At 39.0% G+C, this 27,778-nt stretch overlaps 1 long non-coding RNA gene across 1 annotated transcript; it reads left to right on the top strand.

The window, feature by feature from the left end:
* The first annotated feature begins 192 nt into the window (after positions 1-192).
* Positions 193-27,778, top strand: LOC134729131 (uncharacterized). Its single transcript, XR_010110052.1, has 5 exons — positions 193-3,161; positions 5,984-6,144; positions 21,706-21,867; positions 23,377-23,568; positions 25,123-27,778. It is a non-coding gene; the product is annotated as an uncharacterized LOC134729131 (long non-coding RNA).

Here is a 27,778-nt window from a genome sequence, read left to right as displayed (position 1 = left end):
ATCACATGATTATGGAGGCTGACCGTTTCTACCACATGCCATGTAAAGCTGGAGCTCCTAGGATGCTTGTTGGGTACCATAGTCTAAGTCTAAAATGCTCAAACCAGAGAAAACCTTGGTTAAACCCTCAGTATGAGGCTGAATGCCATCAGAAAGTCTTTCAATTGAGTCTCCTGTCATTTTGAAATACCACCATATTTAAGATTTAACATTGTTATGTGGCTGATTCATTGGTTGCATTGTTTTTGAGCATTTTGTTGTTTGATCACCACTAGATACTCCAGGCTAATTGTATTTAGTCCCTGTTCAAGTCTATTATTGACCTTTTTCTCACAGATCCCTACCTTTTTTGTTGGAGAATGAAATTAAAAAAGATTTGGGCACTCATTGGTTGTACACGTTGTTACTGGGGAATGTGTTGATTGGAGGCCTTGTTAGCTAACAGAGCAAAGAGTAAATATAGACATATGTTTACAAATTTCTACAAGTCTCCATATGTATCTGCATTAAATTAAACATGAATTCCTACAGCCTCCTCCGTCCCACACAGTCTTATTCAGCACCATGTGAATTTGTCTACCCATCTCACTAATCTGTATGTAGCCTACCACTGTAATATTTAACCACCTGAAAATGCAGGCATAGTGGTTTCAGAATAAGAAACATACAACCCCATGAGAAACACCCTTACCACCTGTTTATGTATACCAACTGCTTATGTATAAATCCTTTAGCTTTTAGACAGAATCTGCACTTATTATGTCAGTTGCTTAGGTCAGCTTCTTTTTCCCCTTCCTTCAGTGGATTATTTCATAGATTTGTATAAAGTATTTTCTCTGCATTTCTTCCTGGGCTGTTCCTATCTACTAAATAAGTTTTTTTTGTTAATTTACATACTTTCAGGTTCACTCTTTGTGTTACAAAGTTTTGTGGGAGTTGAAAAACTGTATCTTTTATCCACATTACAGTAGCATACATAATAATATACAAAAGGAAATTTTCTATCTTTACAGATTTGTCTTTCCTTTTGGCTGAGACCGTGGTAACCAATAAACTCTTTACTTTCTCTATCCTTGTGCCTTTTCTAGAGTGTCATATATTATGTTAAAAAAAAAGTATTTTGCTTTTTCCAAATTGCTTTTTGGACTTACTAATATGCCTTTAGGATTAGTAAAGGATATCTTATGGTTGGGATTTGCATTTCCCTAATGACAGAGGCATTGAGCATCTTTCCATATGCTTATTAAACATTACTATAGCTTCTTTGGAGACATGACTGTTCAAATTTTCTATTTTTGATTGGAGCATTTGCCTTTGGATTTTTGCATTTTAAGATGTTGTAATATATTCTGGATTATAAATTCTTATTGGCTATTTGACATACAAAGACTTTTCTCCCATTTTTAAATTGTTTTGTTACGTACTTTACATTATGATGTATGTTATTAGTGATGTTTCAATATATCTATTTTCTCCTTCCTTTTGTGCATTAGTTGTCATATCTTAGAAATCATTGTTTAACCTTTGTTAAACAATTTGTTTTTGTTTTTAGTTTTGGCTTCTTAGGTGTATGATTGTATTAGTCTGTTCCCACACTGCTATAAAGAACTACCTGAGACTGGGTAAGTAATAAAGAACAGTGGTTTACTATATCCACAATTCTACAGACTGTACAGGAGGCATGACTGGGGAGACTTACAATCATGGTGGAAGGAAAAGGGGAAGCAAGCACATCTTACATGGCTGGAGAAAGAGGAATAGATAGAAGAAGGAAGTGTCACACAGTTTTAAGCAACCACAGTTTGTGATAACTCACTATCATAAGAACAGAAAGGGGGAATCTACCCCCATGAGTTAGTCGCCTCGCACCAGGCCCCTCCTCCAACATTGGAGATTACTATTTGCCATGAGATTGGGAGGTGACACAAATCTAAACCATATCATCCTGCCCCTGGCCCCTCCTAAATATCATGTTTTTTTCTCATATTGCAAAATACAATCATTCCTTCTCAATAGTCACCCAACTCTTAACTCATTTCAGCATTAACTCAAAAGTCCACAGTCCAAAGTTTCATCAGAGATAAGGCAAGTCCCTTCTACCCATGAGCCTGTAAAATCAAAAGCAAAGTCATTACATTCAATATACAATGGGGGTACAGGCATTGGGTAAATACACTCATTCCAAAAGTTATGAATCAGCTGGAAAGGAGGGACAACAGGCCCCATGCAAGTTTGAAACCCAGCAGGGCAGTCATTAAATCTTAAAGCTCCAAAATGATCTCCTTTGAGTCTGCATCTCACATCCAGGCCTCACTGATGCAAGGTATGGGCTTTCAAGGCCTTGGGCAGCTCTGCCTCTCTGGCTTGGCAGAGCTCATCTATCATGGCTGCTCTCAAGGGCTGGCATTGAGTGCCTGTGGCTTTTCCAGGCACATAGTGCAAGCTGTTGGTGGATATACCACTCTGGGTTCTGGAGGACAGTGGCCCTCTTCTCACAGTTCCACTAGGCCCCCAGTGGAGACTGTTTCTCGACGCTCCAACTCTATACTTCTCTGTGCTGTCCTAATACAGGTTTTCCCTAAGGGCTCCATCACTGCAGCAGACTTCTGCCTGGGCATCAAGGCATTTCCATACATTCTCTGAAACCTAGGCAGAGGCTCCCAAGCCTCAGCTCTTTCCCTCTGTGTACCTTCAGGCTTAACACCACGTGGAAACTGCCAAGGATTATGGCTTGCACCTCCTGGAGCAGTGGAGTGATAAGTATCTGGGGACCTTTTAATCATACCTGGAGCTGGAGCAGCTGGGGCACAGGGAGCAGTGGCTCAAGGTTGCACAGGGCACCAAGGCCTTGAGCTTGGTCCTTGAAACCATTATTTTCTCCAAGGCTTTTGTGCCTATGATGGGAGGGGCTGATGGGAAGGTTTCTGAAGTGGCTTTGAGGCATTTTCCTTATTGTCTTGGGTATTAAAATTCAGTTTCTCTTTTTTTTTTTGTTTTGTTTTGTGTTTTTTTTAGATGGACAAGTCTCGCTCTGTCACCCAGGCTGGAGTGCAGTAGTGCGATCTCAGCTCACTGCAAGCTCCATCCTCCCAGGTTTACACCATTCTCCTGCCTCTGCCTCCCGAGCAGCTGGGACTACAGGCACCCACCACCATGCCCGGGTAATTTTTTGTATTTTATAATAGAGTTGGAATTTCACCTTGTTAGGCAGGATGGTCTCAATCTCCTGACCTCGTGATCCACCCATCTCAGCCTCCCAAAGTGCTGGGATTACAGGCGTGAGCCACCATGCCTGGCTAATTTGGCTCCTCTTATGCGAATTTCTACAGCTGGCTTGAATTCCTCCCCAGAAAATGGATTCGTCTTTTATTGTTTTACTTTTTTTTTTTTTTTTGAGACAAGTCTTACTCTGTTGCCCAGGCTGGAGTGCAGTGGTGCAATCTCAGCTCACTGCAACCTCCACCTCCCGGGTTCAAGTAATTCTTCTGCCTCAGCCTCCTGAGTAGCTGGGACTACAGGCATGTGCCACCACGCCCAGCTAATTTTTGTATTTTTAGTAGAGACGAGGTTTCACCATATTGGCCAGGCTGGTCTTGAACTCCGGACCTTGTGATCCACCCACCTCAGCTTCCTAAGGTGCTGGGATTATAGGCATGAGCCACAGTACCTGGTCAGGTTTTTCTTTTTTACAAAATGGTTGGACTGCAAATTTTCTAAACTTTTATGCTCTGCCTGTTTTTTAAATATAAGTTTTAGTTTCATAGCATCCCTTTGCTCACACTATGACAATACACTGTTAGAAGAAGCCAGGCCACATCTTGAACACTTTGCTGCTTAGCAATTTCTTCCACAAGATACCCTAAATCATGAGTCTCCAATTCAAAGTTCCACAGATCCCTAGAGCAGGGGCACAATGCCACCAGTCTCTGTGCTAACATAACAAGAGTGACCCTTACTCTAGTTCCCAATAAGTTCCTCATCTCCATCTGAGACCACCTCAGCCTGGACTTCATAGCCCATGTCACTATCAGCATTGTGGTCACAACAATTTAACCAGTCTCTGGAAAGTTCCAAACTTCTCCTCATATTCCTGTCTTTTTCTGACCCCCTCCAGACTGTTCCAACCTCTGCTCATTACCCGGTTTCAAAGTCACTTCCACGTTTTCAAGTATCTTTATAGCAATGCCCCACTCCCAGTAGCAATTTTCTGTATTAGCCTTCTTCCATTGCTATAAAGAACTATCTGAAACTGGGTAATTTATAAAGCAAAGAGGTTTAATTGACTCATATAGTTCTGCAGGCTGTAGAGGAAACATGGCTGGGGAGGCCTCAGGAACTTACAATCATGACAGAAGGAGAAGGGAAAGCAGGCCTGAGAAGGAAGAAGAGAAAGAAGGGTGAGGTCCTACACACTTAAATAATGATATCTCATGAAAATTCACATACTGTCATGAGAACAGCAAGGGGAAATCTTCCCCCATTATCCAATCACCTCCCACCAGGCCCCTCCTGTAACATTGGGGATTACTATGTGGCATGAGATTTGGGCAGGGACACAAGTCCAAACCATATTAGTGACTTATTTGAACTATTTATGCATATACTGTGAGGGAGGAGTTTAACTTGCCTGTTGATGTTGATGATGTTGACTTGTCCCAGAATCCGTTGATGAAAAAAATACTTTTCCATATTGAATTTACTTGGAGCCCTTGTAAAATTATTTGACCATAAATGTAAAGGTTAACTTTTTGATATTCAATTTTATTCTATTTATCTGTATGTCTACACCACACATGTTAATTAGTATGGCTTTGTCTTTAATTTTAAAATCAGGAAGTATGAGTCTATTTTACAAATTCCATTTTTTTTTTCAAAATTATTTTAACAATTCTCTATTGCATTATATATACAATTTAAAATCTGTTTGACAAGTTAGTGAAAAAAGGTCACCTGGGATTTTCATGGAAATTGCATTAAATCTATACAGTCATAGAAAAAGTATTGTCAACTTAATAATATCAAGCCTTTTAATCAATGATCATTCAACATTTGTCCATTTTTATAGAATTTTATTAATTACATTTAATATATTTTACAGTTTTAATATACATGTCATATGCGTATTTTGTTAAATTTATTGTTATGTGTTTTTCCTTTTTGGTGCTATTTTAAATAGCAAGGGTTTCTGAGATTTTTGTTTAGTTTGTTAATTTCTAGTATATAGAAGTACATATTTCTATATACTAACCTTGTGTACTGGAACTGTATTGAACTTATATTTTAATTTGCATTCTATTTTATTAGAGTCATTTTGATGTTCTGTACACAAATCATGTCAATTGCCAACAGAGTTTTATTTTCTTTTATGCCAGATGTCTTATATTCATTTTTCTCTACTAATTGTCCTTGCTACATACATCCTCTAGCACAATGTGGGGAAGAATTGTGGCCAGAATGAAATTCCTTGTCTTATTTCTAATCTTGGAGAAAGTATTGAGCCTTTCAGAAAACTTTTATATCATGTGAGGGTTTTTATTTTTTTTGGATGCTTTAAAGTGAAGACAGTTTCTTTACAGTCCTAATTTGCTGCATATCTTTATCATGAATGTGTTTTTGATTTGTCAAGTGCTTATTCTTTGTCTTTGAGATGATCGTGTAGGTTCCGTGCTTTATTCCATTAATACAGTGCATGAATTGTATATTGAACAAAATTTGCATTCCTGAGGAAATACCCTTAGCAATAATGTATAATATTTTTGCATGTTGCTGATTTGTTTTGCTATTATTTCCTTAAGGATTTTTGCCTCTTTATTCATAAGGCATATTGGTCTTAATTTTCCTTTCTTGAAATGTTTTGGTCTAATTGTGGTATGAGGATAAAATACCTCATAGTGTGCATAGGGAGTGATCTCTTCACCGCTGTCATTGCTGTTGTTTAATGTTTTTAGATAATTCATAATGAAGTTGTATTAATTCTTTAAAGGTATGAAATAATTTCCTATTGAAGTCATCTTAACATGGAACCAGAATTAAATCCTAACAACAATCATGTGAGCCTGGGGAGGATCCTTCCCCAGGTGAGCCTTCAGGGGAGACTTCAGCCTTGGCCATCTTCTGCATCTAGATTCCTGACCAAGAGAAACTGTGAGTAATGTGTATGTGCTTTTCAGCCACCAAGATGCGTGGGAATTTGTTATGCAACAATAACTAAGTAATACACCTGGCATTGAATGTAATGTGGTATCCTAGATTAGATACTGGAATAGAAAAGTGACATTATTGGAAACCTGAAGAAAACTATGAATAAAGTCTGTAGTTCCATTGATAGTTCTATAACACTGTCAATTTCTCAGTTTTCATGAATAGTCTATGGTTATATAACGTGTTAATATTCCTTTAAGCTGAAAGGTATATGAAACTCTCTGCACTATATATATTATATATTATATATATTATACCTCCTTCTGTAAGTCAAATATGACTTCAAAATAATTTTAAAATAATATTTTGGTGGAAAGCAAAAACCAACAAAAAGACATAAGCACATTAACTTGTTTTCAGGAGATCGGGTGGGCAAGTAGGGAAAGAACAGCAGCACAGCTTTCCTAATTTAGCCACCATTCTGAACGCAGGTGCACCTGCTTCAGTTAAACACAGTTAGCTCCAGGGACTCTCATCCATTTTTGCCTTTGACATCGTGCTACCCATTATCCAGGAACATTTTAAATGTCAGTAACCACTTCTTCAGAGAGAGGTGCCTTTTCCTCATATATCCCAGGACGCCCCATTTTCAGACATTGTCTGGAAGTTTATTCACATAATTCCACTAAAGCCTTTCTGGAAAAAATGACTGCTGGACATTAGAAGCCGATATTGCAAAATGTCAGTGACAGGGAACACAAATTGTATTTCTACAATCAGGAGAGTGTTTTATTTCCCTTGGTACAGGGATTTGTTCTTCAACTGGTTATCAGATCACTGTGATAATTTCTATTTCTCTCGTCATGAATTATTTAGGACCATATATTCTGTTGCTCTTCACATCTTGGAATTATATTGTCCAATTCCAGGGTCAAAGACCACAGAATAAATGTCATCCTGGCAGCAGGTGAGTAGGGCACACAAACAATGCTTCTAAATATGGTGGTTGATGACAGTGCTTGCTTGCTAAGACCCCGATATGAATCTGTGGACAACTGGTTTTTGGCAGGTGAAGTCATGTGAGTGATTCAGTATATGCTGTGTATGGCTGGAGAAAGCTCAGTAGATACAAGAAAAAGCAGTGTGTAACAGATCTCCCCCCACCATGCAGTGATCTAAGAGATGGACCCAGGCTAAATGGTGACTCTGCACATGTTCTGGCTAAACAAAGAATCTCACAGCAGGAAGAAATATCCAGCTATCCCCCACATAGGTCCCTGTTCATAGTTGACAGCACTCGGCGGTGTTAGCACCAGGGTTGTGTCAAAGACCCATGCCTACAAAGCCTACCAAGCCGTGAGTCTGCATGCTGCACTCACACAGACATAGACAAAGCCAAGACTATTGCCTTTATGGTGGTTCTGAGTTCTCAAGTTTAAAGGAAAACAGGCAATATACACAAAACTCTACTGCCATATTGGCATGGAAAGGACAGAGTGCTGAGCACTGAGTGCCCAAACAAGTGCTTTAACAGCATGGAAGGCATGATTTCCCACAATATACTAAGCCACTAAATTCACAAAGGCCACCACAATTCTAAAAAAAGATGACACTGCGAACAAACCCAAGTCTTAGACCACAATATGAGACAAACATTCCAACATGCTGTCTCCACACTGTAGCCTGATTAGGAGTTGTAGTTCAATGGATGAATGGCTCATATATTTAACATCATTACTTCATGTTCATGTAATTCAACCTTCCTGGAGTCTAAAACTATAGGTGAAATTTCAGTCAAAGTCCCAAATTATGAATTGTATGAGTTTCTTCTTCACTTAGTATTTTCCCAAGGATACAGGAAAACTAATTTCAATATCCAAGTGTCCAAAAGTAGAGTTTGCCAGAGTAGCAAGGGGGCAGAACAAAGCATTTTATGAAGATCACAATGCATCTACTTCTACAGTGACTGTGTATTATCACCATTTGTGTGATTAAAAGGGTGAATGAGAATGAAGAAAAACAGAGATCAAGAATGTTATAGATTAAAGAATTGAATTTGTAATATGGCTTGCAGGGATCATTGCTTATATTTCTAACTTTAGGACACAATTTTTTTAATATAGATTCTCCTTAGTCTTTAGAAAACTAACACTTCAGGAAAAATTTCAAGTGTCTCTCTACAATTTATATCTTCCTTGTCAATAGATTTCTTGAACCGTAGTTTATAAAACAATTACAGCATGTCACTAGTAAGTCTAATATTTCTAAATAACTAAGTAGATTGTAAATAGAGTTGGTAAATTAATATGAAAATATATACAAGAATGTTTACTTAATAACAGACTAAACTGATCATTTCTGAAGTGCGGGGTCCCCATTTCTGAGGGGGTCATGGCTGCATGCCCGTAAGCAAGGGGGGTGTTGGGGGTGCTTTGTTTGCCCTGTTAATTTTGGATCCCTCTGTGCTCTGTGAACTATTAAGATAATATTTGTTTGAAAAATCCAGTTGCTTTAACTTTTCCTTTGTTTTAGTCTGTTAACAACGTTATCGCTTTTCTTTTACTGACTTTAGATTTAATATATTCTTCTTTTTCTAGTTTCCAAAGGTGGAAACACAGATGACAGATTTTTGGTCTTTTCATCGTTTCCTATGTATGTGTTCAATGGTATTTATTTGCCTTTATGTTCTGCTTTCCTTTCATCCTACAAATTTTGATAAATTGTGTTTTTATTTTCATTTAGTTAATTTAAAAAATTTCTCTGGAGATATCTTCTATATATTATACGGAAGTGTGTTGTTTAATCTCAATGCATTTTGGGATATTACAGTTATCATTCCAGTCATCCTTTGATTTCTATTTTAATTCCACTGTGGTCTTAGAGCTGACATTGTATGATTTACTTTTTAAAAATTGTTGGGGTATTTTTTGTCCCAGAATGTGGCACATTTTGCTGAATATTCCATGTGAGCTTAAGAAGAATGTGTCATCTGCAGTAGTTGAGGGAAGGAGACTGTAGGTGTCAGTTATGCCTAGTTGCTTGTTGGTGCTATTGAGTTCAGTTTTTCCCTGCTGAATTACTGCCTGCTAGATCTGTCCGTATCTGTTATAGCGTGTTAATGTTTCCAACTATAATACTGAATTCATCTTTTTCCTTGTGGTTCTCTTGATTTCTGCCTCATAGTTTATGCTCTGTTATCAGGCTGATAGGCTTTAAGAATTATGACATCTTATTGGAAGAATGGCTCTTCATCTCTGTGTAATGCCCTTCTTTATTCCTGATAACTTTTCTTGCTTTGAAGTCTGCTCTGCCTGTAATTCATATAGCTCCTCTTGTTTACTTTGATTAGAGTTAGCATCGTACATTTTGTTCCATTCATGTACTTTTATTTGTCTTTATATTTGGGTTGAGCTTATAAATAACAGTTGTATCTTGTTTTTTGATTCACTTTATAAATCTTTGTCTTTTACTTGGTGCAGTTAGACCACTGACATTCAAAGTGGTAAGCGATACAGTTGGATTAATATTTATCATATTTGTCAATGTTTTTGATTTGTTGTCCTTGTTCCTTCTGCCTATTTTCATCTTCCATTCATTTTCTGCCTTTTGTGGTTCTCATTGAGCATTTTATATTTTTCCATCTCTCTCATTTCTAAAAATATGAGTTATATATAATTTTAACTTTTTGTTGGTTTAACATTTTTATATTCTTAGTTTATTATAAGAGAAAACAATTTCTTGAAAATAATAGAAAAATTATTAAATAATATATGCCTATGCATATATCTTATGTATAAGTATATATGTGTACAGATATATGCAGATGTGCATGTGTGTTTGTGTGTGTGTATATGTATATATATATACACATATATATATGTGAAGTGGATATCAGCAATAATGCAAAGGACAGGAGAAAGGAATTAGGATTATTTGTTATTATAAGATACAGTAACTGTGAAGCAATATAACTTTATTAGAAAAGTAGCTCAGTTTAGTATTTTTTATTTTTTATAGTTTTTATATGATTTTGATGTTTTTTAACGTTATATATTTAAATTTAGGTTTGTGGATACATGTATAGTTTTGTTATATAGGTAATCTTGTGTAATGGAGGTTTATTGTACAGATCATTTTATCACCCAGGTACTAAGCCTACTACCCAATATTTACTTTTGCTGCTCTTCTCCCTCCTTCTACCCTTCACTTACAAGTAGGCCCCAGTGTCCTTTGTTCCATTCTTTGTGTTCATGAGTTCTCATCATTTAGCTCCCACTTAAAAGTGAGAATATGTGGTAATTTGGTATTCTGCTCCTGTGTTAGTTTGCTAAGGATAATACCTTCTAGCTCCATTCATGTTCCTGTAGAAGACATGATTTCATTCTTTTTTTCCAGCTACATAGTATTCCATGATATATATGTACCACATTTTCTTTATCCATCCTGTCATTGATGGGCATTTAAGTTGATTCCATGTCTTTTTTCTTGTAAGTAGTGCTCCAATGAACATTCATGTGGATGTGTCTTTTTGGGAGAATGATTTCTGTTCCTCTGGGTGTATACCCTGTAATGGGATTGCAGAGTTGAATGGTAGTTCTGATTTTAGCTCTTTGAGGAATTGACACATGGCTTTCCACAATGGTTGAATGAACTTACACTCCTACCAACAGTGTGTAAGTGATCCTTTTTATCTGCAACCTCACCAGCATCTGTTATTTTGACTTTTTAATAATAGCCATTCTGACTGGTGTGAGATGGTATCTCATTGTGGTTTTGATTTGCATTTCTCTAATGATCAGTGATATTGAGCTTTAGTTCATATGCTAGTTGGCCACGTGTATATCCTGTTTTGAAAATTTTCTGTTCTTATCCTTTGCCTACTTTTTTTTTTTAAGACCATGTGTCACTCTGTTGGCCAAGCTGGAGTGCAGTGGCGCGATCTCAGCTCACTGCAACCTCCGCCTCCCGGGTTCAAGCGATTCTCCTGTCTCGCCCTCCCAAGTAGCTGGGAGTACATGAGCGTGCCATCACACCTGGCTGATTTTTTGTGTTTTCAGTAGAGACGGGTTTCACCATGTTATCCAGGATGGGCTCGATCTCCTGACCTCATCATCCGCCCGCCTCGGCCTCCCAAAGTGCTGGGATTACAGGCATGAGCAACCGCGCCCAGCGCTTTGCCTACTTATTAATGGGGTTGTTTGTTTTTCTCTTGTAAATTTGTTTAAGTTTTTTATAGATGCTGGATATTATACTTTCATCAGATGCATAGTTGCAAATATTTTCTGCCATTCTATAGTTTGTCTGTTCACTCTGATGATAGTTTCTTTTGCTGTACAAAGCTCTTAAGTTTAATTGGATCGCATTTGCCAATTTTTGCTTTTGTTGCGATTGCTTTCAGAGTTTTTATTATGAAATCTTTGCCTATTCCTATATCCAGGATGGAATTGCCTACGTTGTCTTCCAGGGTTTTTATAATTTAGGGTTTTACATTTAAGTCTTTAATCCATCTTGAGTTAATTTTTGTATATGGTGTAAGGAAGGGGTCCAGTTTCAGTCTTCTGCATATGGCTAGCCAGTCCTCCCAGCACCATTTATTGAATAGAGAGTCTTTTCCCCATTGCTTGCTTTTGTCAGCTTTGCCAAAGATCAGATGGTCATAGGTGGTGGCCTTATTTCTAGGCTCTCTATTCTGTTCAAGTGGTCTATGTGCCTGGTGTTGTAGCAGCACCATGCTGTTTGGTTACTTTATCCCTGTAGTGTAGTTTAAAGTCAGGTAACATGATGCCTCCAGCTTTGTTCTTTTTGTTTATGATTGCCTTGTCTATTGGGGCTCTTTTTTGGTTCCATATGAATTTTAACACAATTTTTTTCTAGTTCTGTGAAGAATGTCATTAGTAGTTTGGTAGGAACGACATTTAATCTGTAAACTTCTTTGGGCAGTATGGTTAGTTTTAAATATAGTATTTCCAACTGTAGAACAGTCTATTGCACAAAAAGCCTCTTATCTTCCTGGCTGTTGGCCATTGGCTAAATAAAGTGCCTTGCCAAGGGGGCTTCTCACACTTCATAAAATCCATCAAGAGAGACATTTCTAGGAAGACCAAATCATAATCATATATAAGAATCCAAGTGACACTTCTATACCTTTGCACTATTCTATTGTTTCAAAGCAAGTCTCAATTCCTGCTTAGACTCACTTGGATGGGATTACAGTAGAAGGTTGTGTATGTGAGAAGGTGGGGATAAATGGGCACCAACTTAGAGTCTACCTGACACATCAGGTCATCAGGTATTCTCGTTTATGAAACAGTTTCCTGGCCTTCACTTCTTTTTCATGACCTTGACCCTTTTGAAAAGTACCAGTCAGGTATTTAATAGGATGTCCCACGATATGGTTTTAGCTGATGTTTTCTCATGATTAAACTAGGAATATTAATGAATTAAACACCTTCACTTAAATCTGAAGACAAAATGACCTAAAGAATATAGTATTCAGAAATACTCAAAGAGGAAAAACTATTTTTAAAGTATGGAATGACAATTCACAATATAGTTAAGTTCAGTGCTTAAGGAAAACTGAGAAATTAAGGAGGTGCACAAAGGATGTATCAACAATATTGCTAATGATTTTTTTTTAAGCTTGGGAGTGACATTAACAACAACAACAACAACAACAAAAATAACAAGTTTTAAAGAATGGTTTTCCAAGGCCACGCACAGTGGCTCATGCCTGTAATCCCAGTACTTTAGGAGACTGAGGCGGGCAGACCACCTGAGGTCAGGAGTCCTAGACCAACATGGCAAAACTCTGTCTTTAGTAAAAATACAAAAAATTAGCCTGGCATGGTGGTGGATGATTGTAATCCCAGCTACTAGGGAGGCCCAGACAGGAGAATTGCTTGACTCCAGGAGGCGGAGGTTGCAGTAAGCCGAGATCACGCCACTGCACTCCAGCCTGGGCGACAGAGGGAGAGTGTCTCAAAAAAAAACCCAAAAAACAAAAACAACAACAAAAAACGGTTCTGTGGTTTTACATTTACAGAATAGTTGCAAATGTAGTAGAGAGTTTCCATATACTCCATGCAGTGTCCTTTATTATTAATCTCACAGTGTGAAACCTTTGTCAAAATTAACCAACCAATATCATGTATTGTCACTGAGTACTATACATACTTTATTCTGATTTTTTGGGTTTTGCTTAATGTTAAGATTATGTTTTAGGATCTCTTCCAGGATACGCCATCACATTTAGATATAATGGCTTTACAGGCTCCATTGAATGTGATAGTTTCTCGGAGTTTCCTTGTTTTTGATGCCGTTGACGTTTCTAATTTAGGATTACTCTGATGTTTCTCTCATGATGAGACTGGACTTCTGGGCTTAAGGGAGGAAGAATACAGATGAAAAGTACCATTCCTATCACATAATATCCAGGGCACAAGCTGTCAACAGGCTCTATCACTGTTGATGTTAATTTGATCACCTGGATAAAAATCTTTTCGTTCTAAAAATCTCTTCTGTAAAATTATTCTTTTTCTCCCTTTTCATGTTGTGTGTATAAAAAAAGTCACTATATACAACACACACTCAATACTTGGAGAATCATACACCACTGCTTTTTCTTTGAAATAAATTTATTAAAATTTCAATAGCTTTGGGATTACATGTAGTTTTTGGTTACATGCATGAATTGTATGGTGGTGAAGTCTGGGGCTTTTAGTGTACCTGTCACCCGAATAGTGTACATTTTACCTCATAGGTAATTTTTTATCCCTCACTAGCCTCCAACCCTCCTCCTTTCGGAATCTTTAATGTCCATGATCCCCCTCTGCGTGCTCCTGCATATCCATTGCTTACCACAGACTTATAAGTGAGAACATGCGGTATTTGGTTTTCTGCTCCTGAGTTACTTCAATTATGATAATGGCCAAATTGCTTTGAAAAACATAATTTTGTTATTTTCTATGGCTGAGTAGTATTCTGTAATATACATACACAAACACACACACACACACACACCACATTTTCTTTATCCACTAATTTGTTGATGGGCACTTAGATTGATTTCATATTTTTGCAATTGTGAATTGTGCTGTGATAAACCTAGAAGTGTAAGTGCCTTTTTGATAGAATGACTGTGTGTGTGTGTGTGTGTGTGAGTGAGTGTGTGTGTGTGAGAGAGAGAGAGAGTCTCACTTTGTCCTACAGGCTGGAGTGCAGTGGACCAATCTCATCTCACTGCAACCTCTGCCTCCTGGGTTCAAGGAATTCTTGTGCCTCAGTTGCTGGAGGAGCTGGGATTGCAGGCGTGACACACCTGGCTAATTTTTGTATTTTTAGTAGAGATAGGGTTTTGCCTTGTTAGCCAGGCTGGTCTAGAACTCCTGGCCTCCAGTGATCCACCTGCCTCTGCCTCCCAAAGTACTGGAATTACAGGTGTGAGCCTCTGCACCTGGCTGCCTAAATGACTCTGTCTTGCTTCTGAACTTTTAAGCAGCCCTTGTTCCTTCCTGGGCATAAGCTAAACTAACTTTTGGAGGAACTTACTCTACAGTTTATAGTTTAAAACAAAGACAATAACAGCGCTTTCTCAACACAAACCTCTTTCTTACCTGGAGACTAGACTGCCTTTGTAGGACTAACAAATTAGCCACATGATTAGAAATTATGGCTTAGGAGTCATGCAGCTGGAGGCTACAAGATTCTGATCCTCCCTAAACTGCTCCAAAGATCAGTGCTTGACATATTTTGCAGACCCTGCACTTGATGGATCAGCTGGCACAACCCTGGTGGATAAACTGCCTGATCTGATCTTGTGACCTCCACCTAGGAACTGAGTCAGCATAAGAGGGCAGCTTGGACTCCCTGTGATTCCATCTCTGATCTGACCAATCAGAACTCCCAACTCACTGGCCTTCCCCCACCCACCAAATTATCCTTAAAAACACTGATACCTGAATGTCCTGGGAGACTGATTTGAGTAATAATAAAACTCCTCCAGTGTCCTGCACAGCTGGCTCTCCGTGAATTACTCTTTTTATATTGCAATTTTCCTGTCTTGATAAATCAACTCTTTTAGGCAGCAGGCAAGGTGAACCCATTAGGTGGTTACACTGTGTGTCATTTTCAGCATAGACTGTCTTCTTGAACTTACGTTTATTTTGTCCCACCCCAACCCCCAAAGGATGTGGCTAAGAAAAAAAAATAAAAGGTCCCAACATATTTTCTTTTTCCTTCTGGATCTCCTTTCCGGAAGCAGGGCGTCAGTGACAGGAACATTTTGACTCCAGCTGTTAGTCCCTCTTAGGTCTGTGGAAGCCTCAGAAGGCGTGGCCAGGCCAGGGCATCCTGGCTGAGCACAGGGGGTTGGCACCTCCTCCCTCCTTGGCACTATGCAGACAACTCTGAGTACTGAAAGATGAAACTAACACACCTCAAGGAAGGATACATACCTCGATGCATGCCACAGAGACACACTTCCAGGATCTTTTTAAGATCTTACCCATGTTTTGCAAGGAAAAGCAACACAGAACTGAAGTGCCTTCAGTTATTTTAGGTGGGGCTATCTTGTACAGGGCAGTCAGGGAGAGAGACTGGAAGGCAAGGGAAGGGAACAGCCAGTCCTTCCAGTTAGCAAAGTTCAGGCTCACTCAGTGCTTCTAAGTCACTGCTCACTCACTGCTTCTTAGATTAGGATACCCTGGGAATCAGCTACAATAACCTCAGACAAGGAACCATAAAAACCTGAAATGCACATTGGGTGCCAGCCAACAACGAAGCTTGGCTTCCAAGACAAAAAGTTGCTCTTTCTCCTCCTGCTACCTTGGGTGTGCCAGGTTGTAATTTGCAAATGTATTGTCTGGCCCTTAGGGGTTGGCAGCTAACAATTGTTTGCAGAAGGAGCCTAGCCTAGGAGTGAGAGAGATGCCAGCACAAGAGAAACCCGCTGACTATGAGCCAGGAAGTGGGCTGTCACCAGACACCAAACCTGCTGGCGCCTTGATCTGGGACCTCCCATTCTCAGACTCCTCAGGGCCACTGTCATCTCCTGAAGCAATCACCACATGTTCCCATCACAGCTGATGGTGGCAACTAACCCATGCAGAGTACTGAAATGAGCCAGGCTCTGTCTGCCCTCTCGTGTGTAGTCACCTAGTTAATCCTGGCAGCAGTCCTGGGTTCTCTGCATTTCCAGAGTGCAAGTCCTCCAGTAACCACTGAAATGCTTTCTCAGGAGTTGTTGTCAACTCCTTAAAAACATTTCTCTCTACTTGGCGCAGAGCACAGTGACACCAGAAACAGGCTTTGCTGGACCCCAGCCCTGGCAATGGCCATGTCACTTCACTCAGGCCCAGGAAGAAGGCAGACTCGGGTCTCCCGCTGGGCAGCAACACCTAACTTAACCCGGATTTCTCACTTGGGTGAACTCTTGGATCACCATGCCCAGTCTGACGGAGTCTGCAGCAGATGCAATAAGGGCTTTGGGGCCGGGAAGTGGAGCTCACCCATGTGCCAAGCCCGAGGTCGGGCACCCCTCCTTCACACCATCCTTGGGGACTTCCTCCCTTCCCCGACGGAATGCCACCGAGAACCAACCTGACGGTGCCAAGCGGGCAAATTTCCCCAAAGTCCTCTGAAATATGTTGTCATGATTTGTAACAGGAAGCCGAGTGAGGAGCACAAAGTGCTTCCAGAGACCAGGTGATGGGCCACATCCCTGGCCAGTGTGTTGAGCCCCTGAACCAAAGTCTCTGTGACCAACACCTTTGCCTGTCTGCCCCAGTTTTCTGAGCATGTGCTCTGCAGACACTTATGCGCCAGGCCGCCAGCCGCTCTCGCCTGTACTCCCCCAGCCCCAGCAGAGCTGCCACATGGGCCTCTTGCTCACTAGGTGGAATTTGCCTTTTATCTTGTGCAGCAGGCTGCAGAACGCGCCCCTCTGCTCCCTCCATGTGGGACTGCAAGGGGTCGGGTCCACCACCGAGGCTGCATTTATGGAGAACCCTGCACTTGTCCCGAGCCTGAAACCCCCGAATTGCGGGGTCCAGGAAGACTGGAAGTGGCGCCTGATAGAATGACTTCTTTTCATTTGGGTCCGTGCCCAGTGGTGGGATTGCTAGATTGAATGGTAGCTCTGCTTTTAAAAGTTCATTGAGAAATCTCCATACTGTTTACCATACAGGTTGTACTAATTTACATTCCCACCAAGGGTGTCTAAGCATTCCCTTTTCACCTCATCCACACCAATGTCTATCATTTATTGACTTTTTCATAATGGTCCTTCTGACTAGGGTAAGATTGGTATCGCATTGTGATGTTAATTTGCATTCCCTGATGATCAGTGATGTTGAGCATTTTTTTTTCATATGTTTTCGGGCCATTTGTATGTCTTCTTTTGCCTGTTCATGTCATCTCCCCACTTTTTAATGGGGTTATTTATTTTTTTCTTGCTGATTTGTTTGTGTTTCTTGTAGATTCTGAATTAGTCCTTTGTTGGATGGACAGTTTCCAAGTATTTTCTCCCATTTTGTAGGTTGCTTCTTTATTCTGTCGATTATTTCTTTTGCTGTGCAGAAGCTTTTCAGTTTCGCTAAGTCCCATTAATTTGTTTTTGTTGATGTTGTAGTTGCTTTCGGGGTCTTACGTTTGCCTAGGCCAATGTCTTTACGGTTTCATGTCTTACATTTAAGTCTTTAATCCATCTTGAGTTAATTTTTATTTATGGTGACAGATAAGGATCCAGTTTCATTCTTCTGCATGTGGCTATCTTATTTCCCAGCACCTTTTATTGAATGGGGTGTTCATTCCTGTGTATGTTTTTGTCTGTTCTGTTGAAAATCAGTTAATCGTAAGTATTTGGCTTCATTTCTGGGGTCTCTGTTCTGTTCCTCTGGTCTGTATGTCTACATTTATACCAGTATCATGTTAGTGTGCCAGCAGATGTTGTAATGGACTGTGTTGGTTGACCATGGGCCAGAAGGTGGCACTTGCAGGAGAGAGCCAGCTGCAGTCATGGTGGTGGGATTTATGCTTAACCTTTGTTACCCAGGGGAAGCAGTCAGCTGATGGGAAGTGACACGGAGCTCTGAAAAGTCTCTGTTCCTGTTCTGCTACTAGGACAGGTAGAGGGGCAAAGCCGAGTGTGGGCTGGGTCAGGAAAGTCCATACTCTGCCTCTCCAAGTGTGGGTGTAAGCAGAAGCCTCAATGGGGGTCAGTGGACAGTTCCCTGACCACTGGGATAATGTTCCAGGAAGGAGAACACCCTCTGCCACATGAGAGTCTGCACATGGAGAGAGGGGTAGCAAGTGGCAGGTCAATTCCCACGACCTTGACACAGAAGGTCTTACACATGCAGACTTCTGCTGGCAAACACCCACGACAGTCAGCTAAGTCTCAGGCAGTCTAGGCTGAGAACACAAACCTGCCCCAGACTGCAAGACTTCCCACTGGAGACTGAAACTGAAACAGTAGCTCTGAGGCCACACCCCTTGATTTGACATGTGAAGCAGCTATACCCAGCTCCCATGACCCTGGCACAAGAAAGCTTCCTGCATGCCCCTTGGTTTGGGCCTTAAGGGGTTGATCCTCTGCTCAATATTAGATCAAATACAAATCTTAGTTGGTCAGCTTCTCCCTCAGTTGGGAGCTTCTTCCAGTGCGTGACTGCTGCCTGGGTTACTTCGCTGATTTCTGCAAGATCTTCTATGAATCAGGGTCAGGAATATCTTCCTTCTGTCCCTGCTGGGATCTGGGAGTGCACACGCAGCACACCCAGGTGCCACTCCTTCTTTCATGGTCCCCTCCTCTCTAAGTCAGCTCCAGCGCTGGGCAGGGTTAAGGCGCTTCCCTGTGACCTGGACTGCCTGGTTCCCCAGTGGGAATGTATCACAGAGAGTCTCCTCCTTTTGCACTCTGAAGGCTCAATTTCCCATCTGACACATGGTGCAAGTTGCTGCCTGCTGCTCCTTTCAAAGTATCCAAAGATTCTTTCACTTTTTCTGTTGAGTTCCTGTGATTGTTGGATACAAATTCACAGTGTGAATCTCTAGATACTGTTTTGCTCTTTCTAAGCAGGTGAGGCACACTAACAAAGTCTCGAATGTTCCATTTTGAAAAACAAAAAACAAAACAAAAAATGCTCCACTTTATGAGCAGAATGTTTACCAAAAGTTATTTGGAATTTTCATCCTGAAAGTGTCTATTCTCCTCCAATAATCGTTATATTTATGCAATCATTTTTATCAGTATGCAAACATGGATATTTCTTTTACTCTTTCCTTCTACTACTTCATTTATTTGTTTAAATTGTTGCAGTGTTGGCTATTGGAAGGTCTTTCAGTTGGATCATTTGTCATTTTGAAACACTACCATAATGAAGCTTTGCTGTTGTTATGTGGTTGGTTAGTTGTTTGCTCTGTTGTTTGGCGCTTTATTTTTTCTGGCACTACTAGGTGCTTAAGCTAATTGTGTGGATTTCCTCACAAGCCTGGTATTAACCATTTTTTCCACAGAGGCCTAGTTCTTCTTATTGGAGAATTGAATTAGAAATGGAGATCTGGGCTCTTGGCATATTCATTGCTCCTGGGGCATCTGTTGATTCGTGATCTTGTGTGCTGACAGAGCAAATACATCTATGTACACTGATTCACACACACACACACAGAAACACACACACACACACACACAAATATTTTCTCATGTATCTGTATCTTTAAGTTAAACATGAATTCCTAATAATCCTCCGGCACCCCATGATCTAATCCAGTACTACGTGAATCAGCGCACCTATTCCCGCTTACTTGTATGTAGCCTACCACGCTAACAGTGATAAAGATGGTTCTGTTATTTAATCACATAATCCAAAAGACTTGTATACGTGGTTTCAGAATTAGAAATGTATATGGCCATGAGAAAGAACTTTACCAACTAAAGTTTTTAGGGATAAATCTTTACCCTTTAGACTCAGAATATCCACTTACTTGCTACGTTCCTTGGGTCAGCTGCTTTTCCCCCACTCCATTCAGTGAGGTTATTTCACTGATGTGTTATTTAATTCCATTATGTGTATAGCCCCATGCTATCTGCTACCTACTGTAGAAAGTTTTTAATTTGTATATTTTAAGTTCACCTTTTGTATTATAAAGTTATTTAGGATTTGGAAAATATAATCATGTATTTATCATTACAGTATATGATACCAGAATAATTTCACTGCCTAGAGCAAATCTGCTGTACCTCACTAGTTTGACCTGCCTCTTTTCCAAGCTCCTAGTAAATACCAAACATTTTATTATCTCTCTACTTTTTCACATTGCAGAGTGTCACATAACTGAAATCACACAAAGTATTTTGCCTTTTTAAATTTACTTTTTTTTTGCAATATACCCTTTAGATTTGTGAAGTGTATCTCATGGTTGTTTAGACTTGCATTTTCCTAATGACAAAAGGCTTAGGCCTCATATCATGTGCTTACTAGACATGACTATAGTATCTTTGGATACATGTCTATTCAGATAGTTCACCAATTTGATTGTGATATTTGCCTTTTTATTTTGAGTTGTAAAATATTTTATATATTGTGGCTAATAGATTCTTTTCTGCTATGTGATTGTGAAGATTTTCTTCTATTCTTTGCATTATCTTTTTACCTTTAATCATGTACTTTGAATCTCAGAAGATTTTAATTCTTATAAAGTTAAATATATTCATGTTTTTTATTTCCTTTTCTTGGGCTTTAAGTATCCTGTCTTAGAAATTATAGGAGTTATTGTTTAACCTAAGACCCAAATTATGTATTTCTATATTATCTTCTAAGGGTTTGGTCTATTTAGATCTTACATTTGGGTATATGATTATTTTGAGCCAATTATGTATATGGTGTGAGTGAGAAGTTCAACTTCCTTGTGGATATTCAATTGTCCTAGCAACATTTGTTACAAATATATTTTTCCATATTGAATTGGCTTGGCAACCTTGTAAAATCATTTGACCATAAAGGTAAAGATTAATTTTTGGACATTCAATTCTACTATATTCCTTTGATCTGTATGTCCAAGTTTATACTATTATTGAGCCTTTAAATTAAATTATGATGATACTAATTTTTTCATGGATGCCCTTTAAAATAAAGAAACTTTTCTTATAGGCTTAATTTTGTTGTATACTGTTATCAAAAATGGATTTTGGATTTGTCAGGTGCCTTTCCTGCATCTTTTGAGATGATCATATGGCTTTTGTTTTTTATTTTATTGTTATAAGGCATGATACTAATTATTTTGTATGTTAAACCAAATTTGCATTCCTGAGACAAATACCCTTTTTGATGGTGTATAATTCTTTTTACATTTGCTGATTTGTATTGCTAGCATTTTATTGAAGACATTTACCCTTTATTTGTAAAACATATTGGTCTTAATTTTTCTTTCTTGAAAGGTCTTGCTTTCGTTGTAATATCAGTGTAAACTAACTAATAGTATACATCAGAAAGTGATCTCTTCTCCACTTTTACTGTTGTTTAAGTGTTTATGAAGAGTTTGTGATAGATTGTTATTAATTATTTTCAGGTTTGGAATAGTTCACCAGTGAAGTCATCTCAACCAGCCCAGGGCCTTGACTCCTAACAACAATCACACGAACTTGGAAGAAGATCCTTCCCCAGCTGAACCTTCACTTGAGACCTTCTCATTGGCCATCATCGACATCTGGATTCATGATACAGAGAAACTGTAAGAGCCACTTAGTATGTGAGAATTTATTATTCAGCAATAAATAATACACCTGACAGTCAATGCAATGTGGTATCCTGGACAGAAAAATGACATTACTTAAAAGCCGAGTAAAATATGGAAAAAGCCTATACTTCAATAAATAGTTTTGTGCCAACTATTTTTTAGGGCTCATGGATACATAATCCATTACATTGCGTGTAATTCAAAGATATCTAAGCTTTCTCTACTATCTGTGCATATTTCTGTGTATTTAAAATTATTTCAAAGAAAAAATGTTTTTGAAGAAAGCATTAAATGTGTTATGAAAATAACTCCAAAGCACAAACAGAATACCTTCGGCTCAGGAAATGAAAGGGCACGTAGAGAGAGAATAGCAAAGCATCTTTCCATATCGATTTACCAACTGGAACACAGGTACACTTGCTTCAGGAAGATCCCCCCAAGATCCAGAGACTCATCCTCTTTCATCTTCTTCATCATATTCTGCATTTTTCAGTCACCAGTTTTAGCATCTGGTGCTAACTACGTAACCAGTTTTTGAAAGACAGATGCCTATTACTTGCATGTCTCAAAAAGCCCCATTTTCAGATATTATTTATCAGGACTCCAACAAACAGACCAGAATTTATTGAGAGCTTGCAGTGAGGAGTGTCTTAATTCCAACACGACTATGTTGACAACACATCCTCTTGTGAGTGAAGCATTCATACAGAATCAGTCGCTGAAACTCAATAACACATGTCTACTGTACAAGAAAGGTAATAATCAATATAATGCTCTAAAATTATTCTGGGGACATAGGGGACATGTGTCCAAGATTTATGAGATGTGAGCAACCAAGAGAGCGTGAACACTGATATTTTACAAGTGCTCCAAATCAGTAGATGGGCATTTGATTTTCCAGTTAGGGCTGCAGTCAGGGTCTCTTGGCTTCAATACTGTACATGGAGAGTTTCAATGACAGATCTTGGTTAAAATAACAACAATAATAACAACCCCTCATCTATGATATTGCAGCCTGGCACCATTTAACTTAATTTTACTGCATATAAATAGCAACCCTATACTCCATGCAAACTAGAATGGCAGTGCAATTGATGTAGTGAAGAAAGTGACAAATTATTTTCCAAATATAAAGCAAACTTAAGGTTTTATAGGAAAACAAATGGAGGTAAAAATATTTTTAATCTTTATCTTTCTGATAATTTTGTTCTGCTCTTATAAATAGAAAGCTCCACTTTCATTATTTTATAATATAGTGAGTTTATCAGCCACGTGTATGAAAATTGTATAGTAAGAGTAGGTATGTGTCCACTTGGTTGGTTCATTCGACTTATACACATCATTTACTTTATCTCGAATGGTTATTTTTTAAGCCTTGGTTTTTGTACAACATGTAAAGGCGTCTGTCTTTGTGCAATATTAAATCTTCATTCAAGTAACTTTTCTTTGTGTCTTTGCCTTTGTTTCTGCGTTGCTCCTGTACTTCTGTGAACCATATTTCAGTGAGTAATGATGACAATAGCAGTCCAGCCTGCATGGATGCTGACATGGATGCTGTCTCCCATTCTTACCACTGGATGTGAAGAAATGCTAGATGCGATCCAGCCAGTCTGTACTCGACTCTCAGTTGCATCTTCTCAACTCACAGTGTCTTCCAAAGTCCATGCCACACCACAGCCTGGAACATCTCCCAAGGTGGTATCTTGATGCAATGGTAGAGCTCATGTCACAGTATTGTATGTCTCAGGTATCGCTGTCCTTCACTGTTTGATATAATCTCTCTTACAAACCATTGTTCCATACACTTTGCCCCTTTTGTGTTTGTTTATACATGTGGTATGGCATGTCTAAACCTCACAGTGAGGATATTAGAATAGGGTTCTGCATATCTAGAGGTGTGGATCATTGGAAAGCATCTTAGAACCTACCTGCCACATCAGGCCCTGTCTAATCTGTATCAGTTTCTGGGTCCTCACTTATTTTTTTGCCCTTGATCTTAGTGAAAAGAACTTGTCAGGTGTTCCATAGGATGTATCACAATATGGATTTGTTATATTTTTTCATAATTTGAGTAAGATTAAACATTCATTTATACACGTATTTATCTAAAGTAGAAAATAAAAAATATCTGAACAATATATTATTTAGAAATACAAATTTAGAAAATAATAATGAAGAATGAGGCTTGGCACAGTGGCTCATGCCTGTAATCCCAGCAATTTGGGAAGCTCAGGTGGGTGGATCACTTGAGGCCAGGAGTTTGAGCCCAGCCTAAGTAACATGGCGAAACCCCATCTCTACTAAAAATACAAAAATTAGCCAGGGGTGGTGGTGCATGCCTGAATGTTTCATATATTCTGGATAATAGTCTCCTAACAGTTATATGACTTGAGAATATCTTCTTCCGTTATTTCAGTTGTCTTGATGGTGTACTTTGCATCTTAAAAGGTATTGATCCACATGAAGTTCAATGTATCTATTTTTTTTTCTGTCACTTGTACTTTTGTGTCACATGTTAGAATCCATTGTTTCATGTAAGGCCATGAAAATCTATTTGTATGTTCTCTTCTGTGGGATTTTTAGTTTTAGCTCTTACATTTAGCCACATATTCTATTTTGAGTCAAATACATATATGGTGCAGGAAACAGTTTAACTTGCATGTGGATATCCCTTTCTCCCGGCAACATTTGTTGAAAAACTATTTTTTCATCTTGAATTAATTTTTCAACCTTGAAAATAAGTTTGCCCTGTATATAAAGATTGATTTTGGGGTGCTCAACTCTATTCTGTTGGCTTATATGTCTTTCTTCATGTTATGTGAGTTTTCCATGGATGCTCTTTGTAGGTTTAGAAAGTTTTCTTCTATGCCTAATTTTCTCGGAGCTTTTATCATGAATGGGTTTGGAATTTGTCAAATGCCTATTCTGTGTCTTTAGAGGTGACCATGAGTCTTTTTAAAAAATTCTATTAGTATATTTTATAACACCAGTTGTTTTTGTATGTTTAACCAGACTTACATTGCAGGGATAAATAGTTTTGCTCCTAGTGTATACTCCTTTTTATATGTTACTAGTTAATTTTGATAATACTTCCTTGATACTTTTTACCTGTTTCACATTGGTCTGTAATTTTCTTTTCTTGAAATGTCTTTGTCTAGCTGTGGTGTCAGGGAACACTGGCTTCATACATTGCATTAGGAAAGGTTCTTTACTCGTCTGTTTTTATTGATTGTTATTAATTCCCAAAAGGCTTTGAATAACTCACCAGTGAAGTCATCTTGACCTGGACAGAAATTGAATCCTCCCAAGAATCCCAGGAGCTTGGAAGGGGATCCTTCCCCAGATGAGCCTTCCCTTGAAATCTCTGCCAGGCATCTGACCCAGAGAAACTGTAAGTACTGTGTAGGGCTGGGTTGGAAAGTCTAAACTATGTAGTTATATATTATGCAACAATCGGTCAGTTATATGCCTGACAGTAAATGTAATGTGGTATCTTGGATTAGACCCTAGAACAGAAAAATGACACTAGTGGAAAAGGTGGTAAAATATGAAGAAAATCTTTTCCAGTTAATAGTTTTGTACCACTGTCAATTTCTGAGTTTTCATAAATATGCTATGGTGATATAAGGTGTTAACATTTCAGGAAGCTGTAGGATATATGAATCTCTATTATCTTTACTACTTTCTATAAAACTAAAACTATCATAAAATAAAAATATTTCTTAAAATGTAATATTCAGGTACCAAAAAATAAAACAAAAATAACAAAGACAGATTTAAACCACAATAAAACCACAGATCAGAGGACAAATGGAGATATAGGGAGACTATGGCAAAGTAGCTTGCCTTATCATCCCCTATTCCTACACAGGGCACCTGCTTCAGAAAGACACCATCAAGCTCCGGGGACACTCATCCACTTTCTTCTTTCCCATCACACTTCCCATTACCCAGTTATCAATTCTTGTGTTCATAACCACTTTTTCAAGGAAAGACACCTTTCTCACATATGTTAGAAAGCCCTGTTTTCAGGCACTTTCTGTCAATGTCTTTGTAGGATCTCACTATAAAGACATTTTAGAAGATATGACTTCCAGATATTAGAAGAGAAGATTGAGAAACACCAGTGATGGTGAACATAAATAGTTCTGAATTAAGAGTGTTTTCTTAGTACAGGGATTCCTTTTATTCCCCAAGTTTTAAAGGAAAAGGATGCCTTAAGCCTTTGAGAAAACACTGTGATAATTCAGTTTTCTTCGTCATGCACACTCCATCACGATTTTATGGGACCAGACATTCTCTTGACACTCACATCATGGATCTATATTGTCCTGTGGTATATTGCTCTGTTCTCATGATGCTAATAAAGACATATCTAAGACTGGGTAATTTATAAAAGAAAGAGGTTTAACTGGCTCACAGTTGCACATGGCTGGGGAGGCCTCACAATCATGGCAGAAGGGAAATGAGGAGCAAAGTCACATCCTGCATAGTGGCAGACAAGAGAACTTGTGCAGGGGAACTCCCATTTATAAAACCATCAAATCTTGTGAGACTTGTTTACTCCCATGAGAATAGTATGGGGGAAACTGCCCCCATGATTCAGTTTTGTCCACCTGGCCCTGCCCTTGACACATGGGGATTATTACAATTCAAGGTGAGATTTGGGTGGAGACACAGCCAAACCATTTCAAGCGACAAGCCCAAAAGCCACAGAATAGACATTATCATGGAAGAAAGTTAACTAGATATGAAGAAAGATTATAATCATGGAGTTGTAGGTTAATTCCTGCTCAAAAAGATGTGGAAATGAACCTTTAGACATCAGATGTATGAAAGTGGGGCATGTTAGTGATACAGGGTGTGTTGTGCAGAGGTGGAAATAGCCTAATAGAAAAAAGGAACGAACAGCACAGTACAACATACACCAGCCCACCATGCAGTGATCTAAGAGATGGACACAGGCCGAGTGCTGACTCTTCAAATGTGCTGGTTAAACAAAGATCCCCACAGTGGGGAGGACTGTCCCCTCTTCCCCAACACAGCTCCCTGTTCACAGGCCACACCACTTTACAGAGGAACACCAGGGATGTTCCAGGAACCATGCCCACAAAGCTTACTAAGCCATGGGACTGCATACTACACTCCCAAGGACATCCACAAAGTCAAGACTCTTGCTTTTTCAGACTGTGATCATGGGCTACATTCTCCATACCATGTTCGTATCTACAGTGAACAAACAAACTCCTGCATCCTGGAGACCTAGAATGAGAGACACAGCTGACCTTGACCATATTTCTCACTTCTGAGAAGACTGTAGCAGTAATTCAGGTGCTATTATTTGGGGCATTTATAATTCAGTAAACCTTCTTACCCCTCTAATCTTACAATTCACCCTATCAGAAAGGACGGTTTCATTTAAATTGGCAATCTTAAGTCATGGAGGTTTGCTCTATTTCTTTCATTATAACAGGAGTTTCTATAAGGTAAGTGACTTGTACAATCCCATTTTCCTCTTCATTTCAATGCATACATGTGGTCTATTATGATGTGTACTGTGAAGATCATCCATGAGTAAATTCTTCAGCAAAAAAAAAAAAAAAAAAGAAGAAAGAAATCCAGTGGCAGGCTATGAAGTAGACAGAAGTAGGTGTGTAGAAGGACAGACTCATCTCTAGGTGGCAAAGGGGGTCAATGAGCTCTGAGTGCTCAGGGTTAAGACTGGAAAAGTGATTATACATAAAACTCTGCTACCATGATGTCCCAGTCACAGAGGACACAGTGCTGAGCACTCAGCTCCCAAACATTAGCATGATAGCGTGGAAAATATGATTTGTACTGAGTCTGGATTGGCCACCAGAATTCTCAGAAAGATGCCATTGAAAACACCCCGTCATCTGACCAC

This window comes from Pan paniscus, chromosome 16, assembly GCF_029289425.2.
Source record: "Pan paniscus chromosome 16, NHGRI_mPanPan1-v2.0_pri, whole genome shotgun sequence".
Lineage (NCBI taxonomy): Eukaryota > Metazoa > Chordata > Mammalia > Primates > Hominidae > Pan > Pan paniscus.
The sequence above is the reverse complement of the archived record's forward strand: the minus strand, read 5'-3'. Positions and strand labels throughout refer to the sequence as shown.